Consider the following 17,405-nt stretch of genomic DNA (forward strand, 5'->3'; position numbering starts at 1 on the left):
TTGAAGCTATTATTAATCACAATGGAATCCGGTATGTCCGGTATGTTATTTATTCTCGATAATTTGTCATGAATGATCCTAGGACTTATCTATTCAATATAGATATAGAGTATTTATGCTAATAAGTGGTATCATAGCATGAATTTTATATTGAATCGTTGTTTTATGTTCGTTTTCCATTGGAATTTTGATTAAATTTTGGTTTTGGTCAAAGAATTAAAGAGAGTTTAAAAATTTTCTTTTTTTAAAAAAAAAAAAGAAAAAGAAGAAGAAGAACCATGTGCAGTCGAGTGACGACTTTAGGCCTCGCCGGCGAAAGGACATCAATGACCATATTCTTTGGTTTACCGATTGAAGGTCATGCCGACCATATATTTTGGCTAATTCGTCTAAAATCTTGTTAGCCTTTACTGATTTTAGATTAATAACTTTATAAATGTAAAACCTGTTTTTTCTTTAATTGATATTTTCAGTGTATTTAAGTGTTTTTTAATGGGATAAATTTGGTGAATTTAAAGTTAAAATTCATCGTTCATAATTAATCAATTTTGTTAATAAGTAACCGATCCAATTTTGCCAATTTAACCTCTACTGGGAATAAATCAATTAGTTTGATTTTGCTTGTGTTTTTTATCTGATTTTGTCGGTGGTTCTTGATCTTGATTGTTGATAATTGAGTGAATTTAAATCTAGCTTTTAAATGAATAAGTTTGTAAATTTGAATCTAAAGTTTGATTGATGACTCAAGTTTAAATTTGATTGATCATGTTATGAATTCAAATTTAATTGATCATGTTGTGGATTTAAATTTAAATTTGGTTGCTAATTTAGGTGATTTTCTCCCATTATGAACAATAATATATTTACTATTATTATATTATTGTATCTTATATTTTGGATTGAATTGTTCAAATAATATGTTACCAAAGTAACCTCTGTCATCTAGATTAATTTAATTATAAAATATAAGATGTGCATATTCTTGAATTTTTGCGGATAATTATCAGCCCAAAGGAAGATAATTATTTGGCTAAATTGTGGGTATGCATGTGGTAGTGAGTATGTGACAATTATAAGGATTGCTCATGTGAAAAATAGTCGCTCTAAAAAAAGACTATTTTTTAACAGAGTTTATTATCAATACTTTGATTACTACGTTGAGAGTATCATTTATAGTTAATGTTTTTGCCCAAAGGTTGAATGTCAATGTTATGCTAGGTATCTTGTTAAAGGGGCCCACCATATATGTGAAATTATTTTGTTATATTTTAATTGTGAGTATATGTTTCAGTTGGTCTTACTCAAAAATTTAGAAATTTGACTTCAATCCCTAAGTTGAATGGATCGGACTTCAAGATTTGGAAGGAAAGTCTAGAGATGAGAGGTGGGAACGGTTAAATCGCATGTGTCTAATGATCATTAAGTACTCCATTCTGGAGTCTTTTCGGGGCTCTATCTCAAAAAGTGAAAATGTCAATAAGTTCCTTGCTCAAATTGAAAAATATTTTGCTAAAAATGAAAAAGGAGAAACAAGTAGTCTTTTGTCTTCTTTAACTTCTATGAGGTATAAAGGAAATGGAAACATAAGGGAACACATTATAGAAATGTCCAATCTCGCAAGTAAATTAAAAGCACTTGAAATCAAGATAAATGAAAATTTACTAGTGCATCTAGTACTTATCTCTCTTCTTACACAATTCACTCAGTTTAAGATAAGCTTCAGGAGGATAAATTGAGTACTAATGAGCTTATCTCACAATTTGTGCAAGAAGAAGATAGGATTAAGAGAGAAAGAACAAAAAGTGTTCATTTGACAACAAGCTCTTGTGATAAGAAGAAAAGGAAATTTGTGGATGTTGCAGAAGGGAAATCTCAGCAAAATAAAAACAAGAAACAAGCTACAAAAAATCCTTATTTTTTCTCCAAAAAAAAAGTCACTTCAAGAAAGATTGTCCCAAGTACGCCAAGTGGCGTGTAAAGAAGGGTATGTTGGGATTGGTGTCCTAATTCTCCAAAGTCTCGTAGTTTCTAATATACACATTGTTATTAATAAAATAAGAGTTATTTCATTCTGACATTTACTCATATCTAATAAACAAAACTTCATGGTTATCATATGTAAACTTAAGCATGTATATGAGATATACAAGTGGATCATGCCTTAAGTAATAACCTAAATAGGTCTGTAGTATAAAGATTAAAGTGGGATACCTGATCCTGGTGACACTACGGATACGGGCTGCTTTGTAGAGGTTTGCAAGTGTTGTGAACTACGATAGACGGTAGATTCTGACCATTCATGTGGAGATATGCGAGCATGGGTGTCCTATACAAAGAGTTTGTATAGACCGGACCACGAGATGATTTGTCTCTATATATAACGCCATTGATACTGGAGACTTACATCTCACCTAAACAACCATAGGTGACATGACCTCAATCCTGAGTGTTTTGGGAACTCCTGCCTTTGAGGGCAGTTCTTTGATTAGTATGGGTGAGAGTGACCAGATTGCTAACTCAACATGCCTATCTTTTTGGGGAATTGTCTGATTTGGGAGCCGGGAACTTAGTTACACAAGATGGAATTTACTTCTTCCCTAAAGCAGGGGTAAGTAGATAGATTGCTCCCTTAAGGGCTGATTCTAAGGTTTGAACATAGTGGTTACAACTTCTCTTTGGAAGAAAGGACTCAAGGACTATAACTTATGTTCATCAGAGGGATCAGTGGTACTTAAGGAGTTAGATGTAACTACAGGGGCATAATGGTTATTGGCCGAGTTGTATTTACGAGTGATCTGAGGGTTATCACACTATTGATTGGTTAAAATGGACACATAATATATCTGTAGTAAGAAAAGTTCAGTTGTCGGTCTTTAGTGGAGTGCCTGATAGTTAACTGATGGTGGATCTCGTGACTAAAGAATTTAGTCAGTTATTCACGTATCGTTGGAGCTTCGAGCTACAGGTCCAAAAGGTCCCCTTGGTAGTTCAATAAATTCAAACTGAGGATCATTTCTTGGTGTTGATTTGAAATGTTCAAATTGACAAGAGGTAATTCGATTATATATGATATGATCGGTATGATGTATGAGATACATCTAGTGGAGGGTTAATGTAAATAAGATTTACATTAAGGATCATGGAATAGAAAAAGAGTTATAGTTTATATGTTTCATGAGATGAAATATTAAAACTATAGATTATAAGTATACTATGGTAAGTTGGTTATCATATATATTTATAATAATATTAATTATTGGATAATTATCTATTTTTCTCTAATAACCAATTGAGTGGGAGATTATTGATGGTTTCGTGGTAACCACGAGATAAAAGAAAAAATGTTTTCCTAAATTTAGTAAGATTTACAAAATGTTGAATTGAGAATTCAATTCTCGGAAAGTTCTCACGGAAAGGTTGTCAAGTAAATAAGATTTACTAAACAACGACTTGGAGAGACTAGACGATCGTGGAGTGTTTCTATACGATAGACACTCAGTTGGCCGATGAGCTAAATGATCGCATAGCTTTAGCTCGATCGGTTAGCTAGATGATCGCATAACTTTTGTAAACGATTGAGCATCGTCTATACGATAGACATCTGTCATCTCCCACTTACTCAATCGTTTACACAATTCTTCTCCTTCGGTCTCTCCTCTATCCAAGTCCATACAAAGCCTACATTTCTGGATTCTCACACCAAGAATACCAAGGTAACCTTTTTGGTGGTGTCATACTCAACTCGACACAGTCGAGGTTATGTGGAGGCCGTTCGTTGCGTTCGTTATGTTTGTGACCTTGGTGATCGCTTTGTTTGAGTTCATTCTGATCATGCAGTGTAGCGGTCATGGTGTATGAGCGTTCGAGTATTATAGTCTTGTGGGTTGATCGAGCATTAGTGATTAAAGGGGTCTTGAAGATGAGTCTTCAAAGGTATGTGAATTCTTCCCTTGATCGTGTAGTAAAGCATGCTGTAATTTCTGTTTTGCGCATGGCCTGTTGTTTCCGTTTGTAATTGTAATTGTGTTATTCATATATGATTGAAATTTGGAACGATCCTTCCGCTGCTCATGAAAATCCTCATGTCTGATTTTCTTCAGGGTAAACTTCTTACTTTAGTTTGTTTTGAAGTTAATTTAGCTTCTGTATCTATAGATACTTGGTAGGTAGATTCTGGTGTCATTATTTATATAAGTATATCAATGCAGGGTTGCCTGTAGAACCGACCACCAAGTGATCTGAAAGATTCATCTATGTAGACAATGGTAAAGCAGTTCCAGTTGAAGTTATTGGGAACTTTAGATTACCATTTTTTAAGGAAAAAAAATAGTTGTTATTTGGATTTGAATGAGACTTTTGTTGTACTGTCAATTAGATGGAATTTAGATTCTATTTCCAGTTAAGACAAATTTGGTTTTTTCTTGTTCTTTTGGAAATGATAAAATTAGTCTTTTTCAAGATTCCAAGCTTATTAGTACCAGTTCTTTAATTGATAATCTATATATGTTTGATTTTTTTGCTTCATTTAATAAGATCCTATTATTTAATTCATGTGGGATAAAGTGAAAAATAAATGAGAATTTTGTTATGTTATGGCACAAGCATTTAGTCACATCGCTAAACAGAGAATTTAGAGACTTGTATCACATGGAATTCTGGATTCCTTTGATTTAAGTAACTTCAATGTTTGTGTGGAATGTGGGGCGTGGTAGATTGGAAGTTAATTTTCCTCGACAACCAAAAACCCGTGGACGTGGTATGCGATGCATGTTCCTAAAATATGCATTGATAGTCATTCGTCGATGGTCATGCGTTGGAATGAAAATGCGCCAACAAATGTATGTGATGACCATGCATCTTGCCACAATTTTTCTTGCGCTCACACCAAGTATAACATGAACGCAAGTTTCTCGGGTAATTCGAGGTCGAACACAGGGACTTGTAACTATATGTTTGCGGCGATGTGCATGCGGCGGTTTAAATAAAAGAATGAAGGGGATGTTGCTAAGTTAATTCTACTTCTACTCCTATCTAATAGACAATGCAATGAGAACATGCATGAAAAGTAGAGATGCGACAAACCTTGACATGAAATAAATGTGTGGAAAAATAGATAAAATGCAGAGATGTTTTCATTGCAACTCTTAAGAGTGACCGCAAGGGCAACCTTAGTCAGTGTCAGACTATGCGATCATGTTACAACCATACACTGCAATTCATTTTCCAATGGAAATGCGGTGCTCCTAATTCTAGGACACATGTGTTGAATGCAAAGTGTCCATAGAGCTTATTCCTAAGTCTCTACTCTTGTCCTATGCGATGATGCAAAATGCATGAAAGCAAGGTGACCGCATACAATCGAATCCTATATCTAGGATGCATCCGATGCATTAATAACAAATAGTGCTCATTCCTAAACACCTATCTCTTGTATTATGAGTTCTAATCTGGCTCTCCCGAGCCTAGATTCTAACCTAACCTTCCCAAGCCTAGATCTTGTCCTTAGACTACCCTTTCGAGTATCCCTAATGGACGAATGAAACATACATAATACATGACAATCGCATAAACTTAGCTGACCTAAGATTGTTACTATCCCTAGTGAACAATGCATACCTTGCTTAATGTATCCAACCACTTACCCTCTCGGGCAGTTGATTGTTATTGACTTCACTCATAGACAAGCAATGCGTTAGCCTATAGATAGGCGTTGCAGCAGCTTCACACTAAGCAAATAAGATTACTCACATACTCGTGCAACGCACACCTCTCGGTGGGTTGCTTCATGCTTCATATTCCTAATCACATGACTAAGTATGCAATACCCAAGCACTCCCACTAAGTATTGCAATGAAAGTAAGGATGCTAAGTAAGAAGATGGAGATGGAGTCGAAGGAATAGAGAAATGCATTGAAAACACATTGTGTTAATTTTTTAATTCAAAATGTCACACAATACACTTTAGGAAAAGAAAGGAAAAAGAAATGACCGACTGGAAGTAAAACTTTGTTTCCAGCGGATGTGCGTCAAGGCTGTCGGTGGTGCCATGGATGGGTGGAGGAGCTTACTCTCTTGAGATCTAGCTGTGGTCGAAGGCTCCGATTGTCACTTGGAATGGATGAAGGCGGTGAAGAACTCTCAAACGTCTTCTCACACATTTTGTCTGGATCGTGTCTCCAGTTCACAAGGATCCTCCCCCGGATGACTTGGAATTTTGCTCATCGGCTTTTATTTATAGAGTTTGGACCATCGACAACATTAATTAGACTGCTCTGAGTCTGACGTTCGGCGCGTCAGTCCTTTTTGAACCTCTGCCACCAACGGCACGGTAGGTGAAATGTCAGCATCAGCTTTGGATTTTCTCAAGGTAGATGCGTTGATGCGTTCATTCCACCAACCTTGCGATGATCCCATTAGAATGCATTGTCGCGTAGCCGCAATCATTCAATGGCCACATTCGCTTAACACTGCAACTCTACATGATGACCGCAATCGCTTGACGAGCGCAACTCCCATGCGATGGACGCATACAGCTGATTACCGCAACATCCATGCATTGATCGATGAATTTGCCTTTGCAATGGAGTGTTTCTTCGCATGTGGTCATCTATGCGGTGGTCCGGTTTCCGTGTTTGCGTTCATTTCTTGCATTAGCTAAAAAAATAGAATATTGACGCATAATTAATGTAAAATAATGGGTTAGCTGAGATTCGACATGCTGATCGACGCAAACTCTTTTTCTCGTGAATTCCTAGCATGATCGACGCAATTCTTGCCTAACAACCTTCATAATTCTAAGTAAAAGGCCTAAGATGACATGCATTTCTGCATGTCATCACACTCTCAAACTTAAAATCATGCTTGTCCTCAAGCATGCATTATACTTAAGAAATTCTAACTCACCTTCATGCTTTCCTTTTCGATGACCAGCTTCTCCGAATATAATTTACACATACCTCTGACCATCACTGCAATGCTCGCCTCCACTTTGGCTGCTTCTTCAAAAAGATCTTATCTAAGTTAAATCTGGCAAGCCTTTGCTAAAAAATTTTTATTCATTCACCGCAACTTTGTGTTTAGCCTTTGAGATTGCGTTCATTCAAAATACTTCAAAAATTTGCGATGGCTTATTCAAATGCGGCGTTGAACCTGGTTACGTCCTTTGTTCTGGCTTACCCCTACATATGTCATGCGGGCATCCAACTTCGGTTGCGTTCCATATTCAACTCAACTCTAGTCTCATTTGTTTTGGCTTGTGCCGAACAGAGGAGTTGCGCTAATGCGCTGATCCTAGCGACTTGCCTTCATTTTGGCTTGCCCCCACATGTGTCATGCAGACATCCAACTTTGAGCAAGTGCCTTTCACAGCTTAACTCTTATCAACATGGGTTTTCCCATTGCGTTGACAATGGAGTTATTATTCCCAAAATCTCACTTCAACTTTTTTTTTTCGAATGATCGCAATATAATGAACGCAATTCTTCGAGACTGCTGCCACCCCCAAACTTAGAGGTTAGCAGCGTTCTCACCGCAAAGCTAAAAAAACAAAATTACAAGAATGCGATAATAAATGTTTAAACACAAATTTGCGCAAAATAAAACTTAAAACTTTCAAAATTTGAAGAAACTAATAAAAGTAAAGAATGTCTTACATTGATTACTTAGAAAATGCGGTGAACTATACGTACCATCATAGAAACATCGCAAAACAACGCAATCGGGAAAAAGAGAATTTCAAAAGGATAAGGCATACAAGATAACAAGAAAAAGACTTTAGGCGGAATAATGCATGCGCTCATGCGTTGGAATCCACACGATTGAATCCATGCGTTGAAGTGTGAAAGGAATTCTTCCGTTGAACTATGAACCGAAGAGACTTATTGTTGCACCTACAAGAGCAAACGTACCACAACCAAGGAAGCAACCATATATCCAAAATAACAAAATAAAATAAATAACCTATACTAAGAAAGCAATTTAAAGATAGAGTAGAATACGTCCCTGGAAAAGTAGAAGTGTTGTCACCACAAGGAATCTTCCGTGCAGAAGATTGCTCTCAATTGCTTGGGTTAAGTTGCCCTGACCATTGGAACTTCCAGCAATTGTTGGGTGCATGCGGCCGTCATGTGCTTAGACTTCCTTCGGCTCTTTTGCGACCGATTGTCCTCCTACCTTAGGGTCAACATTGGCTTTGAGTGCATCGCCTACACTTCAATATTGTGTACAACTTGGTCGCATAAGCTGCAATATACTCAAGATAAAAAGTTTGCTCGCAGAGACACAAAACTTAATAAACATTTAATTGCCAAGTCCCCAGCAACGATGCCAAAAACTTGGTGCGCGGTAGATTGGAAGTCAATTTTACTCGACAACCAAAATTCTGTGGACGCGGTATGCGGTGCATGTTCCTAAAATATGCGTTGATAGTCATGCGTCGATGGTCATGCGTTGGAATGTAAATGCGCCAACAAATGTATGCGATGACCATGCGTCCTGCCACAAGTTTTCTTGCGCTCACGCCAAGTATAACATGAACACAAGTTTCTCGGGTAATCCGAGGTCGAACATAGGGACTTGTAACTATATGTTTGCGGTGATGTGCATGCGGCGGTTTAAATAAAAGAATGAAGGGGATGTTGCTAAGTTAATTCTACTTCTACTCCTATCTAATAGACAATGCAATGAGAACATGCATGAAAAGTAGAGATGCGACAAACCTTGACATGAAATAAATGTGTGGAAAAATAGATAAAATGCAGAGATGTTTTCATTGCAACTCTTAAGAGTGACCGCAAGGGCAACCTTAGTCAGTGTCAGACTATGCGATCATGTTACAACCATACACTGCAATTCATTTTCCAATGGAAATGCGGTGCTCCTAATTCTAGGACGCATGTGTTGAATGCAAAGTGTCCATAGAGCTTATTCCTAAGTCTCTACTCTTGTCCTATGCGATGATGCAAAATGCATGAAAGCAAAGTGACCACATATAATCGTATCCTATCTCTAGGATGCATGCGATGCGTTAATAAAAAATAGTGCTCATTCCTAAGCGTCTATATCTTGTATTATGAGTTCTAATCTGGTTCTCCCGAGCCTAGATTCTGATCTGACCTTCCCAAGTCTAGATCCTGTCCTTAAACTACCCTCCCGAGTATCCCTAATGGACGAATGAAGCATACATAATACAAGACAATCGCATAAACTTCGCTGACCTAAGATTGTTACTATCCCTAGTGAACAATGCACACCTTGCTTAATGTGTCCAACCACTTACCCTCTCGGGCAGTTGATTGTTACTGACTTCACTCATAGACAAGTAATGCGTTAGCCTATAGACAGGCATTGCAGCAGCTTCACACTAAGCAAATAAGATTACTTACATAATCGCGTAACGCACACCTCTCGGTGGATTGCTTTATGCTTCATATTCCTAATCCACATGACTAAGTATGCAATACCCAAGCACTCCCACTAAGTGTTGCAATAAAAGTAAAGATACTAAACAAGAAGATGGAGATAAAGTCGAAGGAATAGAGAAATGCATTGAAAACACATTGTATTAATTTCTTAATTCAAAATGTCTTACAATATCCTTTAGGAAAAGAAAGGAAAAAGAAATGACCGGCTGGAAGCAAAACTTTGCTTCCAGCGGATATGCGTCAAGGCTATCAGTGGTGCCATAGATGGGTGGAGGAGCTGACTCTCTCGAGATCTAGCTCCGGTTGTCACTCGAAATGGATGAAGGTGGTGAAAAACTCTCAAGTGTCTTCTCACGCATTTTGTCTAGTTCACGGCGAAAGTCCCCGGTTCACAAGGATCCTCCCCCGGATGACTTCGAATTTTGCTCATCGGCTTCTATCCATAGAGTTTGGACTGCCAACAACATTAATTGGACTGCTCTGAATCTGACGTTCGGCGCGTCAGTCCTTTCTGAACCTCTGCCACCAACGGCATGATAGGTGAAATGTCAGCATCAGCTTTGGATTTTCTCGAGGTAGATGCGTTGATGCGTTCATTCCACCAACCTTGCATTGATCCCATTGGAATGCGTTGTCACGTAGCCGCTATCATTCAATGGCCGCATTCGCTTAACACCGCAACTCTACATGATGACCGCAATCGCTTGACGAGCGCAACTCCCATGCGATGGACGCATACAGCTGATTACCGCAACATCCATGCATTGATCGATGCATTTGCCTTTGCGATGGAGTGTTTCTCCGCATGCGGTCGTCTATGCGATGGTCTGGTTTCTGCGTTTGCGTTCATTTCCTGCATTAGCTACAAAAATAAAACATTGACGCATAATTAACGCAAAATAATGAGTTAGCTGAGATTCGACATGTTGGTTGACGCAAACTCTTTTTCTCGTGAATTCCTAGCATAATCAACGCAATTTCTGCCTAACAATCTTCATAATTCTAAGTAAAAGGCCTAAGATGACATGCATTTCTACATGTCATCAAAATGTATTAAGGGAAAACAGATAAATATAAGAAAATTAGGTGCCAACAGATGATCAAATATCTTAGAACTAATACATACAGATATTTGTGGTCCATTCCCTACGGCTTCTTTGAATGGACAACAATATTTTATTACATTCATAGATGACTATTCAAGATATATGTACCTATATTTAATTCATGAGAAGTCTCAATCTTTGGACGTTTTGAAGTTTTTCAACGTTGAAGTTGAACTTCAACTTTGAAAGAAAATTAAAGTTGTCCGATCAGATCGTAATAGTGAATACTACGATAGATATGATGGGTCAGGTGAACACGTTCAGGGCCCTTTACCAAATACCTAGAGGAATCTGGACCACAATACACTATGTCGGGTAAATCCAGCATGAATGGTGTAGTGGAAAGGCGAAATAGAACACTTGAGGATATGGTAAGAAGTATGATTAGTCATTCTTCTCTACTAGAATCCCTTTGGGGTGAAGCACTAAAGACTGCAACATATATCATTAATAGGGTACCTAATAAAGCAATAGCTAAAACCTCTTATGAGTTGTGGACAAGAAAGAAGCCTAGTATTGGGCATCTTCACAACTGGGGTTATCCAGCTAAGGCTAGGCCTTACAAGCCTAATGAAATAAAATTGGACTAAAAAACTATTAACTACTATTTTGTAGGGTATTCTGAGCGCTCTCGGATTTTCAAGTTTTATGATCCCATTTCTAGATCATTATTTGTGACGAGAAATGCTAGATTCCTTGAAGATGTTGAGTTGGGAGGGGGGGGGGGGGGGGGGGAAGAGAGAGATAACATAAGGAAAGTTGTCTTTGAAGAGGAATTAGTTTTGTCTTTGAAGAGGAATTAGTTTCTTTTCTTAATGTGGTTATAGATGATGTTCAGGCTTTAATTCCTGACTTCATTATTGAACCAATTATAGATCAAGACAATATTGAAATCCCCATTGTTGAACCTGAAATTCAAACTCAACAACCTTAAGGAGTGCCACTAAGGAGATATACTAGAGAGAGAAGAAGTGCAATTCCAGATGATTATATTATGTTACTTCAAGAACATAAGTGCAATTCCAGATGATTACATTGTGTTTCTTCAAGAATAGAAGTGCAATTCCAGATGACTTTTGTGTTTCTTCAAGAACATCATGATGATGTGGGTGTAATGGAAGATGATTCAATCAACTTCCAACAAGCTCTACAAAGTTCTAACTTTGAAAAGTGGATAAATGCTATGGAAGTGGAAATAAAATCCATGAAAGACAATGACGTTTAGGAACTTGTCGAATTTCCATCAGAAGTGAAACTTATAGGTTGTAAATGGATATAAAAAATTCCATGAAGTGATAACCTTCTTTGGTTTTGAGGTGAATATAGTGGAAGATTGTGTATATCACAAGTTCAGTTAGAGTAAATCAATCTTTTTGGTGTTATATGTTGATGACATACTCATAGCAAGTAATGATGTAGGTTTATTGCATGACATTAAGAGATTTCTCAAAAGAAATTTTGAGATGAAGGATCTTGGTGATGCTTCTTTTGTATTAGGAATTGAAATGCTATGAGATCGTTCTCAAGGTATTTTGAGATTGTCACAAAAGAACTACATTGAAAAGATTTTGAGTAGATTTTGCATGAAAGATTGTGTACTAGGAAACACCCTGGTTGGTAAATATGATAAATTTCATTTAGGTCAATACCCCAAGACCACACTCAAGACTAAGGAGATGCAGAAGGATCCTTATGCATCGGCTGTTGGAAGTCTAATGTACGCTCAAGTATGTACGCGTCTCGATATAGCATTCATAGTTGGAGTGTTAGGCAGATATTTAAGCAACCGGGAAATAGATCATTGGAAAGCAGTCAAACAGGTTATGAGGTATTTACAGAAAATAAAAGATTATATGCTCACTTGTCGGATATCAGAAGTTTTGGAGGTCATTGGGTATTCTGATTACGATTATGTTGGATGCCAAGACATTTTGTGATCCATTTCAAGCTATATCTTCATGTTGGTTGAAGGAGTTGTATCCTAAAAAAGTGTTAAACAAACACTTATGGCTTCTTCTACCATGGTTGCAGAGTTTATAACATGTTATGAGGCATCCAATCATGGAATATGATTACGAAATTTTGTCAGTGGACTGCGAATAGTGGTTGGCATAGAAAGACCACTAAAATTATTTTGTGACAATAAGTCGGCAATGATGTATTCCAACAACAACAGAAGCAATACGAAGTCAAAGCATGTAGACGTGAAGTTTCTGGTTGTTAAAGAAAGAGTTCAAAATTGTCAAATTTCGATAGAACACATAGGAACAAACTCTATGGTAGTAGATCCATTAACTAAAGGTTTAGCACATAAAGTTTTTCATGAGCATGTTGCTCCCATGGGTGTTAGTCACTTTTCTGATTCCATGGTTTAGTGAGAGTTTGTTATTAAGGATGTTCTTTGACTTTATTTTATTTATTTTCTATATAGAAAAAAGTTGATGGTTTATGTTTTATTATCTGAACTTGTTTATCATGCATGAGGTTTAGCAAATGTGGTTTAGCACAAAGTGTTTAAGAATGATCTCATTAAGGAATTTGGACCAATTGGAAACAAGCATGATCTAGATCACTTTGCATGTAGTTTCCATGCTATCCATCCATACTTGATCTATGTCATTGAATGTATTGAAATTGGTGATCAAGAAAGGTTTAGTTACAAGGGTAGTGACGAAAGCCACCTTATTCTGTGCTAATACAGGAGATGAACTAGATTGAACTAAAGGGGAATTCTATTATTGAAATAACCTGTTTATGCGCGTTTAAAGTTTATGCGATTTAATTATATCAGGTACATAAACATAACCCAAGTGAGAGATTGTTAGATATATTTAAATAATAATATGTTTAATTAAAGTATGAGTTATGTATGTGGATTAATAATTTATCACATTTGGTTATTTTATTAGATTGGGTCATATTATGTGATCTAATTAATTAAGGTCCTAGATTCCTAATTGAGTATGAACTTAATGAATATAAGCTCATTCCTAATTAATTAGGATTTAATGGTAACACTAATTGAACGAGTATATAGAGACCTTGGCTAGGTCCCCAATATACCAAAACAATAAACACTCAATCTTTCTTGGAACTTCATCTAGAACAATAAGCACTATTCAATCCCATCTAGAGAGAGATCCCATTAAAGACATTCAAAATTTTGGTTGAGAAAGACCATGGTCATCTTAAAGCCATCGTCATCTTGAAGCTATTATCAATCACAATGGAATCCGGTATATTATTTATTTTTGAAAATTTGTCATAAATGATCTTAGGATTTATCTATTCAATATAGATATAAAATATTTGTGCTAATAACTCTGGCTTATTTCTTTTCACCTTAAAGTGTAGAATCAAATATCAACCTACCAAGATGAATTCCCAAACTCACTGTTCTTCAAAATCTAAGAAATTCCTAAAAAAAAAAAAAATTAAAAAACACCGTTATCTTCTGTTCAAAGTTGCTGTTTTTGTTTTTTTGTTTTTTTTTTTAATTTTTTTAGAAGCCAGAACTCAAGAGGGAAGGAAAATTAGATAGTTGTAATGGAGGTTGTGTTGTGTGGGAAGGCTAAGAAACTTTAGCATTCCCGATGGGGGAAGTAAGCCATTATCCTATCACTTTAATTTTTATAAATACTCAAAAGAAGTTGAAGTGAAGAGCATAAAGTCTTTGATACAAATTGGTGCAAATGTGAGTGGGTACATTGAGGAGATTGAGAGGAAGACGATTTGTGGAAGAAGAGAAGGAAAGGAAGAGGAAAAGAAGAAGAGAAGGCTGCTATTAAATAGAGGAAAAGGCTGGAAATTTAGAAGGAGAGTTTGATGTTCTTGAAAGAGAAACAAACAATATATCCAACTTTAGTGAGTCTTCTTTTTAATTTCTATCTTAGAATCGAAGAAGCAAGTGGGATTAAAGCTAACACTTACATAAAATTGTCATTAGCATTCACAAATCAAATTGGTGCCAAATTTTTTTTAACAAGAACAACTGATTACTTCATGGAACATTCAAGAATAATCAAACATAGAAATTCCAACAATGGAAAGAAAATTACGTTTCAAGAATGTTTTGTCAACGAGAGAAAGAGGGAATGGAAGTAAAATACGTTTCCACGGCGGCAGCGGCGTGGGTTCTCGGCAGCAGCAGGGGCATGGATTCTCGGCAGCAGGGGCGCGTTCTTCGTCTGTCGGAGGGAAAATATTTTCTTTGGCAGCATAAGTGAAAAAAGAATGAGATAAATTAGGGTTTTAAATCATCATATCTCGACGTCTGTTGTATTCTCCCGACGATAGTTTAAACTATCATAGGGTGAGCATTAAAAAAATTCACTAAACTTTTTTAAAATCCCGATGCCTATCCTTTATCGTTGGATAAGGACTTCTCTTCCGACGTCTAAACGATAGTGTCGGGAGAGGTCTAACATTTTTTTTTCACCTTTTTAATGTCGACAATCTAACAAAGGATGTTGGGAATACTTCTTTCTCCCAACATCATTAAACTAGCATCGAAAAAACCAAATTTCTAAATCTCTTGTAGTGAGTTGGGTTCTTGATATAATTTAAAATCGAGAAAACTAAATTAATGTGCACCCCTACCCAAAAAAAGTCATCTATTTTTATATTTGATATTTGATAATAATATCAATATGCACTCGAACAAATAGAATCGGCATTTAGTATAAATAAATGTTTGTATTTACACAAATATAACATCAAATATGCACTAAATTTATGTTCTTGAGTGATTTTTTTTTTTTTAAAAAAAAGTCCTGGTTTCTTATTTAAAATATAATATTATTAGGGTATCCTAGTGTAGAATGTGAAAAAAGTTAGATCAAAGTATAAGGTTTGGGTATTTTTCTAAATAAGGAAAGGAAACTTAAATTAAGGATGATGTTGTCCAAGTCATCCTCAAATATCTATATCATTGTCTAAATCTAGACACGAAATAACACGACAAGCAACAACAAGGATGATAGGGAAATGTATTAAAAATGGTTTTGTTTTACTTTTTTTTTAAAAAAAATTTGCTAGTGGGTTTTAAGAACTTTTTTTAAAATTTTGCTAGTGGGTTTTAAGAACTTTTTAATTAATTTTTAACAAAGTCTTATTAGCTAAGTAACCTTATCTTATTACATTTTCTTACCTTGTTTGTGTAAGGGAGGACAGAGAAACTACATAATGGAAGGATCTAGAAGGGAGAATGGAGAATAGCAAAATTGTTACTTTATATTGTTATAGATGTGAAAAAATAAGGTAGATTTAACCTGGAATATAGATATCAAATACGATGTTATAGATTATATGTTTGACGAGCGAGCAATATAGAAACAAATAAAAATATAAAGACCCAAAGATTAATAACTTAATTCGATTTAATATCACCTACGTTCGTACTTGTTGGAAAGAAATTTCACTATATAAAGAGTTCAGCAATTACAACAAAAAGTATTTATCTGATAGATTACCTCTTCAGTGATTCACATATAACTTCCTCTTCAATTTTAACCTAGTTACTCCTAAGTTTGAGCTCTCCATCACTTCCATAATAACACTTCTCCAAGCTTTGTATGAGATTTTTTCAATACAACATACTTAGACTCTCTCTGGGTGTAAGATCCCCTTACCTTTGTTAGCAAGCTTTTCTCCAACTTTGATTAAGCTACTCTCAATACAACATTAAAACTCATCCCAAGTTTTACTTGTCGACTGGAACAAACCCGCAATGGAAAAAAAATAAGTTTATCTTTTTAATCATAATACATGAAGGTTATGACATGAGCTCAAAACTCTCAATACACATACTTTTCTCAAAAGGAGGCTAACTCTAAAAATAAACAAGAACACAATACATATGACTAGGTTTAAGAAGATCTTCAAGGAGTGAATAAATAATCTATGCAGGAAAACAAGGAAGGTAGTCATATAAATCTATAAATTATGTTGACATATCCAAAAATCTTCTATAGAATCTGTTGTCCATCATGTAAAATGTTACAACATCTTGCATGACATATTATGAAATATGTTGCTCAAAGTTTGCTTGTAATAAAATCAACCAATCAAACTGCAATAATAAGATAGATTCTAAAAGGCATATAATTTTGATAGTTTGGTTGATGAAGATCTAGGGAAAAAAATTAAAATTTTTAAAATTAAGTTTTAATAAAGAGGATGATGACTAAACTAATGTTGTAAATGTATTATGATAAAATTGATTATGTTCTAAGATGAGTATAGTTTAATTGACATAAAGTGTATACTATCAATTTTGAAGTTAGAAGTGAAGTTAGATGTGGAAATATTATAGAAAGAAAATTATGTTGTTGACCGTTGGATTAAGGATTAGGGGTTTGTTTATTTTTTATTTTTTATATTTATATTTATTTTTATATTTATTTATTTATTATTATTATTTAAATCTCTCATAGAGAAAAGTTGAAACTATTTGGTGGAAAACTAGAATGTGTGAACGATATTAATGATTGGTAATGTTGGATTTAGCTTTAGAGATTTTTTGTATTTTAAAATTAAGCCACTAATGCATTTCTTTGGTTAAGAAAGGTAGCACCATTTAATGTCTTTTATTTTTTGTCATTAATTTTTGCTTCTTTCCTCCCAAAATTCTTATTATTATCATATTTTTTTAAAAAATAAACATTTAGTTTATGTTTTTTCAAAAACTTTATTGGGTAGCCATTTGATTTTTTTTTTTTTTTTTTGAAAACTAAGTCTATTGACATTACTTTCATCTCTAAATTTCTTCCTTAGGTACTGTTTATAAACCATTTAGTTTTTTGTTTTTGTTTTTGAAAATTAAATCTATTTCAACCACATTTTTTACAATAATTTGCATTTTTCCTTAAGTACAATG

This window comes from Benincasa hispida, chromosome 5 (genome assembly GCF_027475165.1).
Source record: "Benincasa hispida cultivar pf3 chromosome 5, pf3_genome.v1.1, whole genome shotgun sequence".
Lineage (NCBI taxonomy): Eukaryota > Viridiplantae > Streptophyta > Magnoliopsida > Cucurbitales > Cucurbitaceae > Benincasa > Benincasa hispida.